Source organism: Macaca nemestrina, chromosome 7 (genome assembly GCF_043159975.1).
Source record: "Macaca nemestrina isolate mMacNem1 chromosome 7, mMacNem.hap1, whole genome shotgun sequence".
Taxonomy (NCBI): Eukaryota; Metazoa; Chordata; class Mammalia; order Primates; family Cercopithecidae; genus Macaca; species Macaca nemestrina.
The window spans coordinates 61355430-61377614 of NC_092131.1; the positions used below are offsets into that span (position 1 = coordinate 61355430).

The 22185-nt window shown below is 39.2% G+C and overlaps 1 pseudogene; it reads right to left on the bottom strand.

Annotated features, from left to right (window-relative positions):
- Window positions 1-9803: 9803 nt before the first annotated feature.
- Window positions 9804-10832, bottom strand: LOC105481939 (carbohydrate sulfotransferase 10 pseudogene; annotated as a pseudogene).
- Between the last annotated feature and the right edge of the window lie 11353 nt (window positions 10833-22185).

A 22185-nucleotide genomic window follows, 5' to 3' on the forward strand; every position in this document is an offset into this window, starting at 1 on the left:
TTGAATTGCCTTGACACTTTTGTCAAAAATTGGCTGCCCATAAATAAAATAGCTTACTTCAGAGCCCTCAATTATATTCAACTGATATATGTGTGTGTGTGTGTGTGTGTGTGTGTGTGTTTATCCTTACTCCAGGACCACATTGTCTTGATTATTGTAACTTTTCAAAAAGTTATGAAATTGAGAAGTGTCAATTCTCCAACTTTGTTTAGCTTTTTCAAGACTTTAATGAATATTCTGGATCTCTTGCAGTTCTACACGAATTTAGGATCAGCTTAATTAACAATTTCCACCAAAAAGGCAGCAATGATTTTGTTAAAGCCTATATTGAAATTTTAAATCAACTATCAATTTAGGGAGAATCATCATCTTAACAATATTAAGCCTTCCAATTCATAAAGATGGGTATCTTTCTGCTAATTTACATCTTTAATTTTTTTCAACAATATTTTGCAATTTTCAGTGTACAGCCTTGAAAATTTTTATTTTTTTTCTATTTTATGTTTTCATGCTATCAAATATATAATGTAATATAATTGTTTTCCTAATTTTTGGATTGTCCTTTGCCACAATCCAAAGAGACACATATTTATGTATTGATCTTGTATCTTGCAACCTTGCTAAAGTTAGGTATTAGGTTCCAAGATATTTTCTTTCTTAGATTTCTGTATAGAAGATGACATCTGCAAATGAAGATGATTTTACTGCTTTCCTCCCCATTTGTATGCTTTTATTTATTTACTTGTATTTTATTTTTGCCATATTGCTCTGTCTAAAATATCTATTAACTGTTGAGCAGAAGTGTGAAATAAAATATACTTGTCCTGTTCTTAGGATAAAATTATCATTCTTTCATCATTAAGTATGATGTTAACTGATAGCTTTCAAAGATGCCCTTTATCACGTTGAGAAAGTCCCCCTTTGATTCCTGGCTTATTAATAGTTTTTATTATAAAAGGGTGTTGGATTTTGTTAAATGGTTTTATACGTGTCTTTTGGGATAACAAATGTTTTCTGTCTAATAAAAGGCATTTAGTCTTTCTCTTTTTCATATGTTATATTGAATTAAACCAATCATACCTTTTGGGGATAAAACCTATTTGGCTGCAAATATAATCACTGTTATATGTTCCTGAATTTGGTTTGCTAAGGTTTTGTTGAGGATGTTATGTCTATACTGATAAAGATATTCATCTGTAGTTTTCATTTTTGTGATATCTGTGTCTGATTTTGGTAGTGAGGTAACACTGGCTAACGAGCTAGTATTTCCACCTCTTCTACATTTTAGAATAGTTTGTGCAGGATTGACATTTAGTCTTATTTGAGTAATTGGTAAAATTCACTATCTAGGCTTAGGTTTTCTTTGGAAGAAGTTTATAGATTATGAATTCAATTTAATTACTAATTATATCTCTTTACTTGTTATAGGTCCATTTAGATTTTTTCTTTTTTTTTTTCTTAAGTTAGTTTTAGTAGTTTATCTCTCTCTAGGAATTTGTCCCCTTCTTTCTTTCCACTTCTCAGTCCACCATTATGTACATGTTGGTATGCATATGGTATCCTGCACTCTTCTGAGAGTCTGTTCATTTTACTTGACTACTTTTTATCTGATAATCAGACTTGATAATCTCAACTGACCTATTTTTAAGGTTGCTGATTCTTCTGCAAAGTCAAATATGCTATTGAGTACCTCCACTGAATTTTTTATATCAGTTATTGTACACTTCAACTGTAAAATTTCCATTTGGTTATTTTTATAATTTTGAACTTTTTATCGGTATTCTCTGTTTGGTGATTCTCATAATTTAATTCTCTAGACATTATTTTGTTTAGTCTTTGAAGATATTTATAATAGTTACTTTTAAGCCTTTGTCTAATAAGGCCAACATGTGAACTTCCTTTGGGACAGTTTCTATGCATTCTTTTTTTTTTTCTATCTATGGATAATACCTGTTTCTTTGAGTTCTCATACACTTTAGTAGAAAACTGGGTTAACTATCATATGGCAGCTCAAGAAATAAGGTCTCTGTCTTTCTATTTGTTGTTATTGTTATTGTTGCTGCTACTGTTGCTCCTTATTTGACTAATAGCATTTCTGGAGTAATTCTTTCAAGATTTTATTCCCTGTTGTGTGTACCAGTTAAAAGACACTGCTCTCCTTCCGACAAGATGGCCGAATAGGAACAGCTCCAGCCTCCAACTTCCAGGGTGAGCAACGCAGAAGACAGGTGATTTCTGCATTTCTAACTGAGGTACCAGGTTCATCTCACTGGGGCTTGTCGGACAGTGGGGGCAGAACAGTGGGTGCAGCCCACTGAGCGTAAGCTGAAGCAGGGCGAGGCATCACCTCATCCGGGAAGTGCAAGGAGTAAGGGAATTCCCTTTCCTAGCCAAGGGAAGCGGTGACAGACGGCACCTGGAAAATCAGGTCATTCCCATGCTAATACTGTGCTTTTCTTAGCAAATGGCACACCAGGAGATTATATCCTGTGCCTGGTTTGGAGGGTCCCACACCCATGGAGCCTCACTCATTGCTAGCACAGCAGTCTGAGATTGAACTGCAAGGCGGCAGCTAGGCTGGGGGAGAGGCCCCCACCATTGCTGAGGTTTGAGTAGGTAAACAAAGTGTCCAGAAAGCTCGAACTGGGTGGAGCCCACTGCAGCTCAAGGAGGCCTGCCTGCCTCTGTAGACTCCACATCTGGGGGCAGGGCATAGCCAAACAAAAGGCAGCAGAAACCTCTGCAGACATAAATGGTCCTGTCTGACAGCTTTGAAGAGAGTAGTGGTTCTCCCAGCATGGAGTTTAAGATCTGAGAATGGACAGACTGCCTCCTCAAGTGGGTCCCTGACCCCTGAGTAGCCTAACTGGGAGGCACCCCCCAGTAGGGGCAGACTGACACCTGACACGGCTGGGTACCCCTCTGAGAGAAGCTTCCAGAGGAACAATCAGACAGCAACATTTGCTGTTCAGCAATATTCGCTGTTCTGCAGCCTCTGCTGCTGATACCTAGGGAAACAGGGTCTGGAGTGGATCTCCAGCAAACTCCAACAGACCTGCTGCTGAGGGTCTTGACTGTTAGAAGGAAAACTAACAAACACAAAGGACATCCACACCAAAACCCCATCTGTATGTCACCATCATCAAAGACCAAAGGTAGATAAAACCACAAAGATGGGGAAAAAACAGCAGAAAAGCAGACAATTCTAAAAATCAGATCCACTCTCCCTCTTCAAAGGAATGCAGCTCCTTGCCAGCAGTGGAACAAAGCTGGATGGAGAATGACTTTGACGAGTTGAGAGAAGGCTTCAGACAATCAAACTCCTCTGTGCTAAAGGAGGAAGTTCAAACCCATCGAAAGAAGCTAAAAACCTTGAAAATGATTAGACTAATGGCTAGCTAGAATAACCAGTGTAGAGATGTCCTTAAATGACCTGATGGAGCTGAAAAACATGCAATGAGAACTAAGTGATGAATACACAAGCTTCAGTAGCCAATTCGATCAAGTGGAAGAAATGGTATCAGTGATTGAAGACCAAATGAATGAAATGAAGCGAGAAGAGAAGTTTAGAGAAAAAAGGGTAAAAAGAAATGAACAAAGCCTCCAAGAAATATGGCACTGTGTGAAAAGAACAAATCTACATCTGATTAGTGTACCTGAAAGTGATGGGGAGAATGGAAACAAGCTGGAAAACACTCTGCAAGATATTATCCAGGAAAACTTCCCCAACCTAGCAAGCAGGCCAACATTCAAATTCAGGAAATACAGAGAACTCTGCAAAGATACTCCTCCAAGACACATAATTGTCAGATTCATCAAAGTTGAAATGAAGGAAAAAATGTTAAGGGCAGTTAGAGAGAAAGTTTGGGTTACCCACAAAGGGAAGCCCATCAGACTAACAGTGGATCTCTTGGCAGAAACTCTAGAAGCCCAAAGAGAGTGGGGGGTCAATATTCAACATTCCAAAACAAAAGAATTTTCAATGCAGAATTTCATATCCAGCCAAACTAAGTTTCAGAAGTGAAGGAGAAATAAAATCCTTTATAGACAAGCAAATGCTGAGAGATTTTGTCACCACCAGGCATCCCCTACAAGAGCACCTGAAGGAAGCCCTAAACATGGAAAAGAACAACTGGTACCAGCCACTGCAAAAACATGCCAAATTGTAAAGATCATCAATGCTAGGAAGAAAGTGCATCAACTAACGAGCAAAATAATCAGCTAACATCATAATGACAGGCTCAAATTCACACATAAAAATATTAACCTTAAATGTAAATGGACTAAATGCCCCAATTAAAAGACACAGACTGGCAAATAGGATAAAGAGTCAAGACCCATCAGTGTACTGTATTCAGGAGACCAATCTCACGTGCAGACACACACCTAGGCACACACATAAACGGGTGGAGGAAGATCTACCAAGCAACTGGAAAACAGAAAAAGGCAGGGGTTGCAATCCTAGTCTCTGATAAAACAGACTTTAAACCAACAAAGATCAAAAGAGACAAAGAAGGCCATTACATAATGGTAAAGGGATCAATTCAACAAGAAGAGCTAACTATCCTAAATATATACGCACCCAATACAGGAGCACCCAGATTCATAAAGCAAGTCCTTAGAGACATACAAAGAGACTTAGACTTCCACACAATAATAATGGGACACTTTTACACCCCACTGTCAACATTAGACAGATCAACAAGACAGAAAGTTAAAAAGAAGATCCAGGATTTGAACTCAGCTCAGAACCAAGTGGACCTAATAGACATCTACAGAACTCTCCACCCTAAATCAACAGCACCACATCGTGCTTATTCCAAAACTGACCACATTTTGGAAGTAAAGCACTCCTCAGCAAATGTAGAAGAACAGAAATTATAACAAACTGTCTCTCAGACCACAGTGCAATCAACCAGAACTCAGGATTAAGAAACTCACTCAACTACATGGAAACTGAACAACCTGATCCTAAATGACTACTGGGTATATAACGAAATGAAGGCAGAAATAAAGATGTTCTTTGAAACCAATGAGAACAAAGACACAGCATACCAGAATCTCTGGGACACATTTAAAGCAGTGTGTAGAGGGAAATTTATAGCACTAAATGCCCACAAGAGAAAGCAGGGACGATCTAAAATTGACACCCTAATATCACAATTAAAAGAACTAGAGAAGCAAGAGCAAACACATTCGAAAGCTAGCAGAAGGCAAGAAATAACTAAGATCAGAGCAGAACTGAAGGAGATAGAGACACAAAAAACCCTCCAAAAAATCAATGAATCCAGGAGCTGGTTTTTTGAAAAGATCAACAAAATTGATAGACCACTAGCAAGACTAATAAAGATGATAAGAGAGAAGAATCAAATAGCTGCAATAAGAAACAATAAAGGGGATATCGCCACCAATCCCACAGAAATACAAACTGCCATCAAAGAATACTATAAACACCTCTATGCAAATAAACTAGAAAATTTAGAAGAAATGGATAAATTCCTGGACACATACACCCTCCCAAGACTAAACCAGGAAGAAGTTGAATCCCTGAATAGACCAATAACAGCCTCTGAAATTGAGGAAATAAGTAATAGTCTAACAACCAAAAAAGTTCAGGACCAGACGGATTCACAGTCGAATTGTACTAGAGGTATAAGGAGGAGCTGGTACCATTCCTTCTGAAACTATTCCAATCAATAGAAAAAGAGGGAATCCTCACTAACTCATTTTATGAGGGCAGCATTATCCTGATACCAAAGCCTGGCCGAGACACAACAAAAAAAGCGAATTTTAGACCAATATCCCTGATGAACATTGATGCAAAAATCCTCAATAAAATACTGGCAAACTGAATCCGGCAGCACATCAAAATCCACCATGATCAAGTGGCTTCATCCCTGGGATGCAAGGCTGGTTCAATATACGCAAATCAATAAATGTAATCCAGCATATAAACAGAACCAAAGACAAAAACCACATGATTATCTCAATAGATGCAGAAAAGGCCATTGAAAAAATTCAACAGCCCTCGTGCTAAAAACTCTGAATAAACTAGGTATTGATGGGACATATCTCAAAATAATAAGAGCTGTTTGTGACAAACCCACAGCCATTATCATACTGAATGGGCAAAAATTGGAAGCATTCCCTTTGAAAATAGGCACAAGACAAGGATGCCCTCTGTCACTGCTCCTATTCAACATAGTGTTGGAAGTTCTGGCCAGGGCAACCAGGCAGGAGAAAGAAATAAAAGGTATTCGATTAGGAAAAGAGGAAGTCAAATTGTCCCTGTTTGCAAATGACATGATTGTATATTTAGAAAACCCCCTTGTCTCAGCCCAAAATCTCCTTAAGCTGAGAAGCAACTTCAGCAGTCTCAGGATACACAATCAGTGTGCAAAAATCACAAGCATTCTTATACACCAATAACAGACAAACAGGGAGCCAAATCATGAGTGAACTCCCATTCACAATTGCTTCAAAGAGAATAAAATACCTAGGAATCCAACTTACAAGGGATGTGAAGGACCTCTTCAAGAAGCACTACAAACCACTGCTCAACGAAATAAAAGAGGACACAAACAAATGGAAGAACATTCCATGCTCATGGATAGGAAGAATCAATGTCGTGAGAATGGCCATACTGCCCAAGGTAATTTATAGATTTAGTGCCATCCCCATCAAGTTACCAATGACTTTCTTCACAGAATTGGAAAAAACTACTTTAAAGTTCATATGGAACCAAAAAAGAGCCTGCATTGCCAAGATAATCCTAAGCCAAAAGAACAAAGCTGAAGGCATCACACTACCTGACTTCAAACTATACTACAAGGCTACAGTAACCAAAACAGCATGGTACTGGTACCAAAACAGAGATATAGACCAATGGAACAGAACAGAGCCCTCAGAAATAATACCACACATCTATAGCCATCTGATCTTTGACAAACCTGACAAAAACAAGAAATGGGGAAAGGATTCCCTATTTCATAAATGGTGTGGGGAAAACTGGCTAGCCATAAGTAGAAAGCTGAAACTGGATCCCTTCCTTACACCTGATACAAAAATTAATTCAGGATGGATTAAAGACTTAAATGTTAGACCTAAAACCATAAAAACCCTATAAGAAAACCTAGGCAATACCATTCAGGGCATAGGCATGGGCAAGGACTTCATGTCTAAAACACCAAAAGCAGTGGCAACAAAAGCCAAAATTGACAAATGGGATCTAATTAAACTGAAGAGCTTCTGCACAGCAAAAAAAAAAAGAAGCCGCCATCAGAGTGAACAGGCAACTTACAGAATGGGAGAAATTTTTTGCAATCCACTCATCGGACAAAGGGCTAATATCCAGAATCTACAAAGAACTCAATCAAATTTACAAGAAAAAAAAAAAAACCATCAAAAAGTGGGCAAAGGTGATGAACAGACACTTCTCAAAAGACGACATTTATGCAGCCAACAGACACATGAAAAAATGCTCATCATCAGTGGCCATCAGAGAAAGGCAAATCAAAACCACAATGAGACACCGTCTCACATCAGTTAGAATGGTGATTATTAAAAGTCAGGAAACAACAGGTGCTGGAGAGGATGTCGAGAAATAGGAACACTTTTACACTGTTGGTGGGACTGTAAACTAGTTCAACCATTGTGGAAGACAGTGTGGCGATTCCTCAAGGATCTAGAACTAGAAATACCATTTGACTCAGCTGTCCCATTACTGAGTATATACCCAAAGGATTATAAATCATGCTGCTATAAAGACACATGCACATGTATGTTTATTGTGGCACTATTCACGATAGGAAAGACTTGGAACCAACCCAAAGGTTGATCAGTGATAGACTGGATTAAGAAAATATGTCACATGTACACCATGGAATACTATGCAGCCATAAAAAAAAGGATGAGTTCATGTCCTTCATAGGGACATGGATGCAGCTGGAAACCATCATTCTGAGCAAACTATTGCAAGGACAGAAAACCAAACACCACATGTTCTCACTCATAGGTGGGAATTGAACAGTGAGAACACTTGGACACAGGAAGGGGAACATCACATACTGGGGACTGTAATGGGGTGGGGGGAGGGGGGAGGGATAGCATTAGGAGATATACCTAATGTAAATGACAATTTAATGGGTGCAGCACAGCAACATGGCACATGTATACATATGTAACAAACCTGCACGTTGTGCACATGTACCCTAGAACGTAAAGTATAGTAATAAAAAAAAACAAACAAAAACAAAAACAAAACAAAAAAGTCACTGCTCAGTTATTGATCTGCTAATGAGAGCAATGACTGGACAGATATTTCCTTAATTGCTTTGAACCAATATGCTTTCCACTCTTGGCTGAAGGGATTTATGTGGCTGTGTATATATATATGTATATTTTTTGGCACATATTTTAAATTTAATTTTACTTACACATTTACACATTCGGGAAACCATTCTGAAAAAGGAAACTCAGGGCCACCCTTTAGCAATGCCTGGCTCCCTCTTCCACCCCATCTCGGCAGCACCATGCAGACTCAAGCTGACAGTCATCCCAGAAAATTGTCCAGGGTCTCAACGGCCCTGGCTGTGGATGGCCTCTAAAACAGTTGCTGTGGCTTGCCCTGCACCAGAGCCTCCCTCAGTGCCTGGAAGCCATGGTGTCAGAGGCCACCTGGGCCCAGGATTTTATTGCTGGTGAACTTGTTCATCTACATTCAAGTCACGTGGTCCAGGATGGTGGCATGATCAGAACTAGGTCTGATGGTGCCCATTTTGCTGAGATGAAAGGAATGAAAATGTGTAAACTGCACTGAATTCTGTGATGCTGGCATGTTCCCCCCGCTAGTCCTCATCCCTAAGGGGCAAGGGTGGGGGGTTCCTGGAGGATACAGGTAGAGACCCACTGCCGACCACCCAAGTGGGGCAAGTCAGGGCTGATGTGCCCAAATCCACAGTGGCCTGAGCTCCAAGCCCAACCAGCCCTCTCCCTTTCCTGAGCCATGTTCCTTTTAAGGCCCCCAAAGAAGATGTTCCCCTTCTTAGGTGGAAAAAGCCTAACCCCCTTCACTTTCCAAAATCATATCTCCTGTGCCAAATGAAGTAGGTGCTTGGCAGACAGAGGTTCAGAAGCATGGACCAGCATTGCAGGGCCATGGATTCTGAAAAGATGAACCCCTGAACCCGACCCTCTGGTCACTGCCGAACACAGGAACAAAATGGTCACAGAAAGAACAATTTGCCTAAAAGATCATAGGAGTGCCAAGATGAAAGCCAGAGGTGTCATTTTACTCCTCAGATTTGATGCTGCATGAGCCTCTGTGATTTTGCAGTCCCCTTGCTTCTCTACACCTCTTGAAAGTGCTGGGTGCTGTTCCTGCAATCCACCAGTGGTAGGCAAGACCATCCCTAACCCCGGCCAGCAAAGCCTCAGGTGCATTCCCTTCTTTGACAACTGTGGGAAATGGCTCACTCTGCTCCTAATGCTGTGTAATGTTTCCTCCCTGTTGGGCTGTCAGACTGCAAATCTTTTCCCCCCTCTGATGTGTACAGAGGCGAGTGGCATCCTAATGACAATGACAGGGGAGGGGGCAGGGTCCTCAGAGCATCTTACATCCAAACTAAGTGGTAACAGTCAGGGCCCTGTGTCATAGGTCGAGGTGCTCACAGGCCCATGGGAGATCTCAGACATCCTAAAAGGAGGAGGTGTGGTGGAGGAAGTGTCATTTTGTGCTCAGATCTCCACCTGGTTAGCCCCTGGTCTAACAAAGATATTCGAATTTGTAGGTTCTATGCCTTAGTTTAGTAAATTAAATAAATAGGTTTCTGATACCCAAAGAGCTTAAAGTCCCCTTTGAAACGTGCATACGGGCATCAGATGTCTTGTTGATGTCCCGAAGATAGTGCTGCACTTTGGTTCTGTTATACATGATAATGCCCCGCCTGGAGGGATGACCAGGTATGATACCAGGTGGTCAATGCCAGCTTCTTTTATGATGTATGGGGCATCGTCCTCCAGGCTCTCGTGGTGTCCAGTCACACTGTACATTAACTCGCAGGGTGCACAGAGTTATACATACATCATCTATTGAATGATGTGGTCCCCATACTGAAGGTCTAGTCATTTGTGGTTTGGCTCACCCAGGTAGCACATGAAATCTTCAAAGTGGATCCCCTGGGTTTTCACTGGGTTCCTCTTGTATTTTCTGATAATGCCAGGGCAATGTCATGCTTGTACCAAGGTTCAAATCAAGGATTGTGAACAACTTTATCCTTAAATGAAGAAGTAACTCTTTCGAAGGGATCTCTTACGATAAAAAAAACTTGAAGTATGTTTCAATCATTTATAAGGATCAGCACTTTCTTCCACTGGGTGTCGCCCACTTTGGGAGTCTGGCAGAAAAGAATCTTGTGCTTGTCACAGACAAATATTCAGTCCAGAACAAACCTGGAGACAGGAGTGTACAAGAGATTCTTCAGGGCTTCATCCCTGCAGATATTTCTGATGAATTCGATGTGCTCCATGTAGACCAGGGGCTAAACAAGCCATCTGTCCAAAAGCATCTTCCCAGTCGGCTTCAGTACCTCAAGAAAGTGCTTCTCTTCTGGCAACTTCCCCACTTCTGACATGGTTGTCAGGAATAGAAACTCCTGTTCGGCACTGTACACATCTGGATCTTTAAAGGTCAACATGATGAACTTACTAGCTGTCATGATCATGAAAATCAACAAAAAACATTCAAGCAACAGAAGCCACTGATGGTACATGTTCTCAAACTGCAACTATTTACTGATTCTTCCTTCTGTGACCTGGGGCTCACATTTCCTTGCTGTGTTTGCCCTGACTGAAGTTCCTGGTTCCTCTTTTCAATTGCAGCTTTCCAGATGTGCATTAGAAGACAATGAACTCCTGGGTTTCTGCAGTCTCTAAGATTCTGCATTTATCTCCTTTCCCTGTTTTTATTCCTGGCTCCCGCTCACCTTTTTTATTGTATATCCTCCTCATGTATTGAAAAATAATCTGACTATAACTGCTAGTTGTCTGTAATGCTTACTAATTTTTTTCTTTCTTTGTTCAGTTTTGCAAGCACTCCAATTTTCATTTCAGTGAAGGAAAGAATTTTCCTCTCAGGTATTTCTTTGAGATTCTATTCTTCAGGGTCAAGAGCAAAGACGACAAGATTTTTCTTTCCATCCTAAAATTCCAATTGTGAGCCAAGATGGACTAAGTCCTAATTACAATGGAGGGAAAGGGAAAGACCACTTTTCTTTTTGCGTCTTCTCTTTTTAACTCAGTCACTGAAAGGAGTGAAGAAGGAGGTGGTTGGTGATCAGTGAGCTAGAGTTAAACTGAGCTGCCTAACTTTAATAGTATCTGAGACATTTCTCACGCTGGCAGTTTAAACTGAGCAATGCAATAACCCAACTCCTCATGGCCCAAAAGCCCCAGACTTTTGTCTTCAGACAAATAACCCTCTATGACAGTCCTGTTGCTTAGCTAACCACAACCTGGCTGCACTACTTTCTATTCACTGCCTAACCCTTTCTTACCTTTAGCACCCTTGAAAGCAAAAACGACAGTTTTTGGAAAACCTGGTTCAACTTTCCAGCCATAAGTGCAGAAATGCATGCCTCAACCTCCGACTTCCAATAGGCCTCGTTTTACCTTGAAGATCAGAGGCTCACAACACTCTGAAGCCCCTCAGGCAGGGAACGTGCATTTCAAATCTTGACTTCACTCATATTGAAAGGCTGCACGTGTTCCTTCTTCCATGCCTTCTCTCTGTATGCTCCTCGGATCCGAGGGGAGCACTTTCTTCCTCTCTCTGCCAACAATTACAAATGCAAATTCTCAACCAAGGATGAAAGAAGTAAATTGTAGGCTTGTCCAAGTAGCAATAATTCTGCAGGTCACAACTCCTGCACAAGGACACCTCCTCATTGCACAATTAATGCGAGGAAGTCTCTTCCAGTTAATCCCATGAACTAGGGAGGGCCTCAAGTCACCAAAACACACTGGGATGTGGCCGGGATTTACATATATATTGGGGCATTCCTTCAATGTTCTCGCAGTTTAGAGCTCTGTCTTAGGCTTTATTTTTACACAGGGACCCAAGGCCAGCCAAAGGCAAGAGATTAGAGCCTTCTCAGGATTTCTTGAGCATGTACACAGCCCTTTACATATGTGTGGTTTTCTATACCCCCAGAATTATGTCAGAGCTCTTCAAAGCTCCCCATAGATATCTCATTGCCAAGAGCTTTCTTTTACATCTTTTGGCCAGCCTCTTGTTTTTCCCAATGGGTACTTCTCACCTCAGGCAGCTGTGATACTAAACAATAGCTATTTATTGATTGTTTCCAACAAACAACTCAGCAATAGAGCTTTTCCCACTGAGCAAGCTCTGATTTAGATCAAATAACAACAGCCCTGTGTATGAGGTTTTACCAGGGTACAAACAAACAAGTCAAATTGTGACAATTCTCTGGAGATGGAGCTTTAGGAAAAGCTCTTTACCCAGTCAGCCCCACCTAGTGGTTGCTTGCCTGCTGACTTTCACAGCAGCCATGGATCTGAAGAAAAGGAAATGGACATAGGGCAAGTTAACCACAAAGCTCACTGTCCTTGAGGAGAAGCAAGTTTTCTAGAATAAACTTTCCGTGGACTGTTGCAGGTCTTAGTTTAGTTTCCAGAGTTCTGAAAAAGTTGATTTTAACAAGTTTTGCCAGTGTTCTTCTTGCCTTTATGGAGAAACAGATTCTCATAGGTCCTTTCTTCACCATTCCATAAGTCTCCTCAGTGACTAACTTTTAACAAATAAAATGTAGTGGCAGTATTGCAAGCCTTCCAAGCCTAGGTTGCAAAAGGCAACATAAAAACTGTCTGGCTCCGCTCTTGAGATGCCATCCCTTGAAATACAGAAACAATGCTTCAAGGAAGCCCAGGACACATAGCGAGGCTAAGTGTAGAAAATTTTATTATCAGCGGCCAGGGAGACCCCAGCCAGAGGCAACTAAAGCTATGTGTGTGAAAGGCCTTCAAGTTGTTTTCAGTCACCATCTGACAAAACTGTGTGAAAAATCCTGAGCAAGGACTTCCTAGCTGAACCTAATCAACTCTCAGAAACCTTAGTGATAATAGTAAAGAACTATTGCTTCATGTCACATAGTCACAGATTATTGACACAGATTTGGGATACTAGAGGTAGGATGCTATGGACCCAAATTTTAAATCGGTTGCAATGTCTTTGAGATTCAGCAGTGGAAAAATGCTGGAAGTACCTTGAGATGATTGATAGAATACTGAAGGGACTTGAAAAGGCTTTTGGTGAGCACCTAATAAAAAGTTAGAAAAATGTGATAGGAAATTAGAGAAAAGAAATCCGTTGTTATTTCCTGGCAGAAAGTTTAGCAACGTTGTTGCTTGTGGTAGCACAGAAAACAGAAAATTGCTTAATGAACTGGATATCTGGCTAAAGGGATTTCAGGCAAAGTGTTGAAAGTGATGGCGATTCCTCAAGGATCTAGAACTAGATGTACCATATGACCCAGCCATCCCATTACTGGGTATATACCCAAAGGATTATAAATTATGCTGCTATAAAGACACATGCACACGTATGTTTATTGCGGCACTATTCACAATAGCAAAGACTTGGAATCAACCCAAATGTCCATCAGTGACAGATTGGATTAAGAAAATGTGGCACATATACACCATGGAATACTATGCAGCCATCAAAAAGGATGAGTTTGTGTCCTTTGTAGGGACATGGATGCAGCTGGAAACCATCATTCTTAGCAAACTATCACAAGAACAGAAAACCAAACACCGCATGTTCTCACTCATAGGTGGGAACTGAACAATGAGATCACTTGGACTCAGGAAGGGGAACATCACACACCGGGGCCTATCATGGGGAGGGGGGAGGGGGGAGAGGGGAGGGATTGCATTGGGAGTTATACCTGATGTAAATGACGAGTTGATGGGTGCAGCACACCAACAAGGCACAAGTATACATATGTAACAAACCTGCATGTTATGCACATGTACCCTACAACTTAAAGTATAATAATAATAAATTAATTAAAAAAAAAAAAAAAGAAAGTGTCACCTGGCTTCTTCTATTTGCCTATAATAAAATGAAGAGAGAGATTAGCTAATGAACAGATGGTAGAATATAAAAGAGCCAAAATTTGCTGATTTCAAAATAAAACCGTTTCTCATTCCCAGATTCTCCGAATGGCAAACAATTTTCAAATTCAGAAATAGCTTCCAGGCAAAGATCAAATCCAGGGCACTGTTAGGAAAACACTGTCTAAAAATAAAGTAAAAAAAACTATGACTTATATAGTGTCTGTGTGTGTTTGTGTATGTGTGTGTGTGTGTGATTCTGTGTCTCAATATTGAGATCTTTATATCTATACACCTGTATGTATGTGTGTGTGTATATATATATTTTAATATTGCAGATGTTTAAATATTTTATGATGTCACATGTTTCCTTTATAGGTTCTGTTCTTTGTGTCTTGCTTCAATAAGCCTTTCCCACTTCAATAATATAATAACTTCCTGTATCTTTTCTTCTAGTGTTTTATTTTATTCTAACGTTTAAATCATTACTAATACCTCTAGAATCTATTTCATTATAAAAAATTCAGCAAGTATACAGATTTTTTTCAAATAACAAACCAACATATATTAAATAGTTTTATTTCTTCAACCAATTAAAATGTAAACTATGATTTTAGAAGAATCTGTATAGTCTCATGCACCAAAATATTTGTCTTAATTCATGGTTACTTGAAATTGTTTACTATTGTTACCCATGTATTTTATTGTAAGGCTTTAATCTTGGAAATCTTAAGAGAGAAACACTTTTAAGTTGAAAACTATAACCTACATTTTAGTAAATAAAAGGACATGAGTAAACAATATTTATACCCCATCTGCCCTCAAGTACTTATTGTGAGTAAAGGATTTAAGGAGAGTTAAGGACTTTAGGACAGTATAGAACTTTACTGTGAGTAAAAGACTTGAGGGTAGTTAGGGTATAAATATTTTTTGGAGATTTCTGAAGACATTGGGGCTGTAGAAAGCAGATGGGAGAAGAACATCACTTAGGTAGGCAAAAATAAAAAGGGATTTAAAAAAACAGTAATATCACCTGCTCAGAAATAAAATTAACTTCTAACAAAATTAATAAAGCCTTGGATTCAGGAATCTTCATGTATACAGCTTCCTTCCCAGGCCCTAGGATGGGCCCTAGCAATGAGCTCATATATTGTTTTTATAAAATTTGCCCTCCGTTTTGTACTCCCACTTTCCTTCACACTTCTCCCTGAGAGTAGGCATCATTGAAGCTATCTTGGCAAGTTGGGGATCCTGCTAAAGGAAAAGTTATTAAAGAATGTATTTAGTTCACATTTAATAGGGTGTGTTTATGTGTTCTGTAGTCACACTGGTGAATAGATGAGGTATTGCTAGTGTGTCTGGTGTTGGAATTGCTTCTAAAAATAGTCTGACTACCCCTGTGCTGACTCATCTGGCACTCATCGACATTTTGATACAAAGATATATGCCCAAAGAGGTAAGTGTTTATTTAAATAATGCAAAGTGATAAAATACATTATTTTCACTGCAATTGAAAAGGACATTTTGGAGCATTTCACTTAAAACAACTGAAATATACAGACTTCTTATTTGGCAGTAATTTCAAATTTATTTATTAAAAAATTGAGAGAAAAATTGGAAAAAACTAATAGTATATAAAACAAATGCAATACATATGAATAATATCAATAGAAAGTATTTAATAATAAAGTACCAAATTGTTGACAAAAAAATTTCAGATCATATCAATGTCTTTAAGCAAATATTTTAATTGCAGTTAATCAGCTCTAAGATTATTAATATTTTACAATCCAATTAATGAAGAATAATAAATTGTTTGAGCTCATTAGAGAAAGCCTGAAGTTTCTGGCTGACCTGACATGAATTACTGAAACCAATAAAGGCAGCATATAACTTGAAAGAAGGTATTAACAGTGGTGTACTGATACATGTTTAATAAGTGGCTCTCCAGGGAGAAAATAAGACTGGATTTGTAGTTTTTCCAATGCTGTAAATAGTCCCACCATCACCAATTCAACCTACCGATATTATGTGACTGAACTAAAAACTCGGGAAGAGATGCACACAATCAGTTCTTCTGAGAACAACTGGTATAAGTGATTTCCACCCCATCAAATGCTATATTACAAGGAGAATATCAACTGTAAACTAGTTTATGAAGATTTTCCATTAATATTTGAGAGTGGTCAGTACCCAGAGAAATGAAGTTTTTTGAAATACTATAGTTCACATATGAAAGATGTAAGATTTTCTCAATCTCACAATAATCCTAAATATACATATGATGTAACATTGAGTTGTGAGGCCAAAAGAAACCTGTGTGTTATCAATACAAATTTAAAACAATTTACTAGAGGACATACTGAATTAAGCTTTCAATCTTTTCATAAATATATTAGAAAGTAATGGTCAAATGCAGCTAGCAAATATAAAGAAGAAAGAATATAAAGATGGATTAGGCAGTTAAAAAATTTTTAAAAGCTTGTGATGCAAATGATGTTTATTGGCTACTTATAATTTGCAATTTATTTTCTTTTGCATTCTAAACAAATATTTGCTTTGTCTCTAATTTTGTATTCATAATCTATTTCCTTTTTCTTTCTTTTTTGTTAATGAATGAATGAACAAAGTGAATGAATGTAAAGGCTGGACAGGTGTCTTAGTGAGTTTGGGCTGCCGTAACTAAGTACTATAGGCTGGTGGCTTATAAACAACAGAAATTTATTTCCCATAGTTCTGGAGGCTGGAAGTAGGAGATCAAAGTGGTATAGGTTCGGTTCTGGTGAGGATCCTCTTTCAGTTTGCAGACTGCCAACTTTACATTATATTTTCCTGTAGTAAAAAGAGGGCTATTCTCCGAGGTCTCTTTTTATAATGGTATTCACCTACTTATAAGAGTCTCACCTTTATAACCTAGTTATCTCCCAAAGCCCCACTTCCTAATACCATCACTTTGGGGATTAGAATTTCAACATATGAATTTTAGGAACACACAAACATTCAGTCTATAACAATAAGTGAAGCAAAACTTTTTAAAAAGCTTTCCAAAGTGCTTTATCAACTGGAATTAGTAGTTTCATAAATAAATAATCTATAATGTAATTACTAAAGTTGATTGCTAACTTTCAAAATTAAAAAAAATAATCTGTTTAATGGATAAAGGAGTCATCCATTAAAAGTACAAGATGAATTTAACCTGAAATAGAGTTGGCTGTTGTGATATGAATGATTAAATAATCTATATAGTTAGCTAAATATGTGCTTCATGCATTTCTGTAAACCTTGTAAACCACACAAACTACGGCTAAGTAAACTGGGCAAAGGAAGTAACAACACTGCTCTCATCAGTATGCCTTTTAAATGAATAGACAGGAATTTGGATCTAAAGCACAGGAAGGCTATGCATTCAATATGTGGGGGGCAAACTTCATACTCAGCACCCTAACCCCAGATCAGTGTTTCTCAAATTTGCAGACTGAACTAATCCCTTTTTAGAGAAAAGGGCTTTCAAAAACTGGTGTAGAGTCTTATGTTGATTCAAATTGTTTATTACATATCTTTATTATAGCATTGCTTAAACGTTTATAATTATAAAACTACATTTCAATTACTTACCATATAAAACTAATTAATGGCTTATACATTTTGTACAAGTATGAAACCTAAACAAGTAAATTTAAAATGCATAAGGAAAAAAAAATAACCAAATTTTAGCGAGCATATTTGTGTGCCTCCTCTCCCTGATTTAATCCTTTCCTACTTTTTTCCAGCTTTCTGGAACAACGTCAAAAGTCATTCATTTGGGGGAAACTCATTCTCCACAAGCAAACTACAAAGGTAAGTGTACATGTTCAGTTCCCATATCCAAAGTTAAAAAAGGTTCCCAAAGAAAGAAGAAGAAGAATGTAGAAAATACCAGTCAAAAAGCAAAATGTATTAGGGCTCTGGGCTAAGGAGTTAAAATTATCTGACTATATTTCTGTTCAAAAAATGTGCATTTCTGCATGTTTTCTTGTCACTAGATAAGAGACCATTGTGAATCCAGTGCATGAGAGACAGGCAGCATGACCACTCATTAGCCATGACAATAGGCACAATCCACTGGCTTGAAGAAAACGCCAGCCATAACCATGGCTCTTTTATATTCATGATTCAATTCTAGGAATACTGTATACAGACAGTCAAATTGCTCACCTAGTCTCAAAAACATTGAGATTACAGCCCCCAGTGTGAAGTTACTAAGAAATGCAGACGAAAATGACTGTCATCAGTGGAGCCTTCACACTTCATTGAGAGTCCAAGTGGAACATGATCTATGAATCTCAGTATATTGTAAAGCACCCAGTGATGGTCCTCCATACAATGACTGAATGATCAACAATGCAGATGCTTCCTGTAGCAGGAGAGGGCATCCACGGTGTGTGCCACTCAGTTCATCAGACTCCAGTGCATGTTCCCCTTTGAGAACAAAGTCAGGTTTAGCCCATTGTGAAACATTTGAAAGATGATATCAAAAAAGAAAAGTAAATGCTATGTTGAACTAATAAACAGAACTGTTCTTTTCCAGCCTTTGCATGAAGACAGAGGATATCTGGAATTTGATTGTATTTCTCACACTGTCTAGCGCTAATTACAAGTGAGTAATCAATGAGGAAAGTACTTACAATCAATAAGTAAAGAACAGTGCAGGCCTTTCACATAAGGGTTGTGGAACCGGAGGGAGAAACCACAGAGGGAAACTGTTTCACAGCCAAAGCTGAATCAAGTTTAAACATTCATGCCTGTCTGCTTTCTAAGGGCTCCTAAAAAAGACTTCTCCCTGATCATTCCAAAAATTATTATTACAGGATATGCATTATTAGCATTAGCAAAGACAAGTTTGTCTTTTCTGTCTTGTGTATACACACCAAATGGCAGCATGCTGGAGCTGGCTAACACTGGCTTACAGAAGCTGATAGTGCACGTCTCTACCCATCTTTGTGTTCAGTAAATCACACTGATGTTTGAAACTGATGACAGAAAAAGTATTTCTACCAAATAAATCATCAAACACTACAAATCAGGGATTTCTCCTCAAAATCCTGACCTCCACCATGAGCAGGTTGTTAAATGTTTATTAACACCGCACCGCACCTCTGTAGTGTGTGTATTCATTGTGCTACTGATCACACGATGTGCCAAAAACAGGGTACAAAACTGTGAACCAGATAGAGATACTTCTGTCCTCATATATCTTAATGGTTTTAAAAAGTTGTTCTGCTTCATTCCTACCTTATCCTGTATCTCTACTTGTGAATGTTCTACCCATTCTTTAAGCCATCTCTATTTTACATGATTTAATGTCTCCCATAGCTATATATCTCATAGCAGACAAGTTTTATATATTTGTTGCAAGGTTTGCTTAGCATGATGTACACTGTGGATGGCAAGAGTAGAGAGGTAGGGAAACACTCAAAATGTTGGAATTGATTGAGAGGAATGCTTGTAATATTTCAATAGAATGGTGATGCTTCATGCATTTTTCCACAGGCTCTCCTCTTATATCTGCAGGGCTAGGGAAAGGAGTATAAATAGAAGATCCCAGTGTGGCCCTCCCTTTCCTCCCTCCTAATCTGCAACTGTGAAAGGCCTCATGCATGAATGGAGTAGGGTGGCCAACCCTCCCACTTCCTGTGGTATTAAGGGGTGTTGCAGGACCCAGGACTTGAATGTTAAAACTGGTACAGACCCGCACAAACCAGGATTGCTCAAGCTTTGGATTAAAGAAAGAAACTTATGTAGACAGGCCCTGACAGCAACACAGCATCTGCTGGTCAGAGAATTCTAGGGTTTTGGCTACATTAGACAGGTGGGAGATCAGACAAGTGGAAGTGAGTGTGTCGTGGCACATAAACTCCAGGTGTCTTCCTTTTGCCTCACAAACACCTCCCCCTGAGGCGCTATCATAGATTCAGGGCATTTAGTAGTATAAAAAAGATACTAACTTGTATATAAAGTCAAATATTTTAAAGTATGTTCAAGTTATTATGTGTTTTTTGCAGTATTGCAGTCTTCCTTTCCGATCTCCTTGCATACATTTTTTGGGCTTGTTTCAGTCTATTTACCATACCATAACCAGAGTGATAAAACCTATCCAAAACTCTTTAATGACCTCGCATTAAAGATCAGGATCCCTAACTTGGTAAAATGGGCCCTGTATGATAGCATGACCCCTTTCTCTCTCTCATACGCGCGCGCGTGCGCGCACACACACACACACACACACACACACACACACACACACTGGGGCTCATGTTATGTGACTCACCCTCTCACTGACAGTCACATTGGCCTAACTTTAAGTTCTTTAAAATGTTCCGTATTTCTGCCTGCTTCAGGTCTAGCATTCATCAGACCCCATATGCCATGGTCACAACATGAAATGTCTTTCTGGATAAAGATTTTCCTGTCCATTCCTCAGTCTAGATCAACGTCTCATCCCCAGCCTCACCCCACGGTCTCAGGGCTTACTTTGCTTTTCCTTTTTGGCACATTTTATACTTGGTAATATGATGATATATGAGAGGTATCTAAATCCTCTCCAAGGCTTGTAAGCTTGGGGACAGCAACATAGTATTAGCTACTTTATCTCAATATTCAGGCATATAGTAAACAGGAACTAGTTGAGAAAAAGGGGAAAGTAAAAGGAAGGAAGAAAAGGGAAGTGACCAAGCTTTCTTCAAGGCGAGAAAGTTTTCTACATTGGGAGTTTTAATTGTCTTATCCTTAGTATTTTGTAAAAATCCACTCACTTTAAAGGCAGGAGTTATTTTTCTCCCTTAAAAGAAAAAGCATTGACAGAATATATTCACATTAGAGGGATTTTGTTACATGATGTAATGGATTTGCGAAACAACTTTTAAAAAAAAAAAAAAAACAAAGCTAGAAAAATGCAAGTAGGGTTTGTAAACTATTAATTTCTTTTCCTCTCTCTTCTCCTTTCCTACACTCAGATCCTTGTCATAATAGTTTTACAAACTCTGAGAAGAAAAAAAAAAAAGATTAAATTTACTCTCAATAAAGGGCAAAAGATTACTAAAGCACAAACTGTTACTCTTTTATATAGTTTCAGCAGCTTTAACATTTGAAAATGCAAATAGCCTTAAGTTTAAAAAAAAAATCTAGTTGGCATTTCAATTTTGTATGTATCATTTTGATAATAAAAATCATTTCTTTAGGCCAAACAAAGAAAAAACAAAGTTTCATGTTTATAAAACAACTGCCAAGCTACAGATTCAACACATATCTTCTCTTTATCCCTCTCTCTACTCTTCCTCTCATCTCTTCCTGAGTCTCATCAAAGCACTCATGCCAAGAAACCACTTTATCCAGGGAAGGTGGCCACATACTCCAAGAAACAGCAATTGATCTACAAATGCTGACAGTGAGATACAAGCTCTGGAGAATGAACTGGTCAAACTGGAAACAGTATGTTGAATAACTGGAAGGATTTTTCTTCTCGAATTCTAGGATTTTTTTTTCTTTTTCTTTAGACAGGGTCTCACTCTGTCACCCAGGCTGGAGTGCAGTGGTGCGATCTCAGCTCACTGCAACTTCTGCCTCCAGGGCCCAGGCGATCCTCCCACCTCAGCCTCCTGAGTAGCTGGGACTACAAGCACTTGCCACCATGTCCAGCTATTTTTTTTTTTTTTTTTTTGGTAGAGATGGAGTTTCACTATATTGCCCAGGGTGGTCGTGAACTGAGCTCAAGCCATCCTCCTGCCTGGAAATAACCTCTTTTATACTTAAGGCAAAGCTGAAAGCAAGAGCTCCTAGCCCAAGATGGCCAGCAGGAAGGAAGCTGCCGCTGCGTCGTTGAGGCGAGGCCCAATTCCTTGCCTGGCCGCCAGGGAGAGTAGACTCCACAGCTGCCTCTCTGCTCACCTCAATAGGCCAAGTCGCGCAGGCGCGGAGGTTCCAGGCGTCGCTGCGTCTCTAGTTGGGACGTCGCGAAAGAGAGTCGTCACATCTTCCTCAGGACTCTACGGTTCCCGCGCGGGACGACGGGCAACG